Source organism: Puntigrus tetrazona, chromosome 7 (genome assembly GCF_018831695.1).
Source record: "Puntigrus tetrazona isolate hp1 chromosome 7, ASM1883169v1, whole genome shotgun sequence".
Taxonomy (NCBI): domain Eukaryota; kingdom Metazoa; phylum Chordata; class Actinopteri; order Cypriniformes; family Cyprinidae; genus Puntigrus; species Puntigrus tetrazona.
Window position 1 is genome coordinate 32,585,498 of NC_056705.1, and position 3,063 is coordinate 32,588,560.

Here is a 3,063-nt window from a genome sequence, read left to right on the forward strand (position 1 = left end):
ACAAAATTAAATAAAATCTTTTGAAGCGTGTTCATAAATCAAATAAAACTACTCCACAGCTCAACGTGATCACTCCAAACTGCCATATCTCTTTGTTTATTTAAAGGAGTTTTATGACTTCAGCTGAATCAGGTTTTCAACGTGGTCGCTGTGCGATACAGTACCCTGTTCTCTGAACTACTAAGCGAATGAAATCAAAATAGGAGCCACCACATCCACTCTCCTTTAAATGGAGAGAGAAAAGGTTTTTAGCACGAGTGGTAGTAATGTACAACGACAACAGTAAACAGTCCATTTTCAGCTGAAGGCGATAAAAACATTCCATTGACATGAATAAAGAAACTCCGTTCGGACTAATCACGTGGTCACGTGATGACGTATCAAACAAACTAAGACTTCTATAAGTTGTTTGACACGAACAAAATTAAATAAAATCTTTGAAAGCGTGTTCATAAATCGTAAAACTACTCCACGCTCAACGTGATCACTCCAAACTGTGTCTCTTTGTTTATTTAAAAGGACATTTTTATGACTTCAGCTGAAATGGCGTTTTCAACGTGGTCGCTGTGCGATTGTGACCGATCGTATTGGATAAGTGATGGTGACTGACATTTGTAACAGCCAATCAGCAGTAAGTGTGACCTATTTTAGAGCAGGTTGGCTTTGTTGGGTCATGCGTCACCTCGGCCCCCGCCTTTTTGGTTTTTGTTATGTTGACTTGTGTTTTAGGTATGTGTTGCAGTTAGCTCTTCGCTTGTCTCTTTTATAATGTTGTGGACTAATCGGTTGTTATTTCATTCTAGCCTGTCTTTTCCTTTGTTTTCTGTCGATGGCCATGAGTTTAATGACTGCTGTTTATTCAGGTAAGCGCTTAATACTGCTAGAAAATGGGTTGGTATGGGCCAGTGCGCAGTTTGAATAATAGGCAGTTTCCTGTACCTAGCTTGTTATTGGTATTACTGAGGATGCGAATCCCAATTTGTGAATGCGTGCGAGCATACTTTTCGGTTTGGTAAGTCTCTATTAGGTGGTGGTTAAAGGGAATATTAGTGTGTGATTTGCAAGCGGTAATGGTGTTAATTGCCCATATCTTTTTGTAGGATTCTCCCTTTCGTCCTGGGCGATTAAATGCGCCGTTCTGACGTTTTTTCCTGTCGCGCCGTGAACTTTCGGTTACTCGGAAGTCTTAGTTGATCTGGAGATCTATTACCCGCTATCTGCTTCCTGCTATCTGCTTCCTGCTATCTGTTTCCTGCTATCTGCTACCTGCTATCTACTACTGATCCCTGTGATTGTGATTTGTGTTACTGGTTATTATTGTTTGTTTTTGTTTTGTTTAAAGTGGTTCTGCTTGAGGGCATCTATTTGATTATGGAGTAGCCGGTGCCCTGTGTGGATTTTGCTCCTCCATTGTGGAACTACAAAAATTGTATTCTTTTTCTTTCCTTTTTATAATTTGTGTATTTTTGTTTTGTTGGACATTTTGTATTGTTTATATTCAACATTAGTTTGCCTTGGTTGAATTTGTTTGTTCGTTTCCTTTCCTTTTTCTTGTGACATTATTGCCTGGATTAGTGTGTAAGGTTTTGGTTTGTGTAATACACATTGCATATACTCATTTTATTTTTATCTTCTTACAGGAGCTGGGGTTCCACGGGTGCAGGAGCTTGAGGTGGTGGTGTCACTTCATCATTTGCTGTGGACACGTTTGTGTGTGCAGTGAGTGTGTCGGGTGTGTGTGTGTGTGTGGAGGTGTAAGTGTGCTTTTGGCTAAATTCAGCACTGGTGATCACTCCCGTGAGTGACCTCAGCCCTGTGAGTTGGTTTCTTATTTTTTTATGTTTTGTTTTGGTAATTTAATGCCTACATCCATTTTGGAATAGTTTGTGTGTATATATATATTTGTTTACAAAATTTTATTTGATTTACTGCAGTTACCATTGGAGAGTGCTGCGGCAGTAGGTGATGAGGATTCAATGTGACTTTTAAATGGTGAAACAATTGTGAAAATAAATTTTGTACTTTCATACTTTACTCACGTCTCTCACCTATTCATATGAGAATTGAACCTGTGTGGCCAAATAGTCATATTTGAGCTTGTTCTATTTCCTGGGGAGAACTCTCCAGGTGGCGTAGTCGGATTCGCTATAGGTGAAGGATTTAAAGTTACCAGCTAACATCTGTAAGGTGTGTTTTGCTCCTCTTCCTCCATGCCCTCACGCTACATTCTGGCGTAGTCGGCAGGATCTCGTTATGGTTTAGTGCAGAGGCGTGAGTATTGGTTTTGTGTTCTCTTTCTTTTTTTTTTTTTGGTTTGTTTGTTATCTTTTTGCAGGAGCAGGTGTTCTAAGAGTGTTCATCCGTAGTGGTGAGTGATTTGTAATTTGCAGCTATGGATGAAGAGCTACGTGAATTGCGAGAAGTGGTAGCCCAATTGAGGGCAGATAATGAAAAATTGCGACAAGAGCAAGTTCTCGTTGCACAACCTGGTCCTTCTAATGTTTCTATTCCAGCAGTGGTAGATCCTCCGCCTGCTGTCCCTAGTTCTTCAGTGACGGATCGATTTGTTTTTGTTCCACGAGATCGAAATTGTTCAAAATTTAATGGTAGATCTGGCATTATGATTGAGGAGTGGGTGGAGGAGGCTCAGACCTGCATGCGACTTCGCCATCTCTCTGCTGTTGATCAAGCGTTTTCTTGTTTGATCATTTGGAGGAGAGGCGAGAGGCGAAATTCGATATCGGCCAAGGGGCGAGAGAGGGAGGATCAAACAAAATTATTCAGGCGTTACGCTTGGTGTATGGCTGCACTAGTTCTTATGTAGCTCTTCAAGAGTCTTTTTTCAGAAAACAACAGGATGGGAGACTCTATTAGAGTTTTCCTAGTCCTGCTAAATCTCTGGGAAAAGTAAGCGACAATCGCCTCATGGTAGGCCAAGTGCAGATATTTTGTTGCGCGACCAATTTGTTGAACACGTTCGTGACGGTGCTCTTCGGCGTGAACTAAAACAGTTTGTTAAATCGCCAACCTACTGCTATGTTGTTGGGCGTTTCGTAGCGAAGC

General features: G+C 41.0%; 1 long non-coding RNA gene across 1 annotated transcript; it reads left to right on the plus strand.

The window, feature by feature from the left end:
• The first annotated feature begins 691 nt into the window (after positions 1-691).
• LOC122349300 lies at positions 692-1,736 on the plus strand. The gene is made up of 3 exons (XR_006251440.1): positions 692-729; positions 804-863; positions 1,641-1,736. It is a non-coding gene; the product is annotated as an uncharacterized LOC122349300 (long non-coding RNA).
• The last annotated feature ends 1,327 nt before the right edge of the window (positions 1,737-3,063 follow it).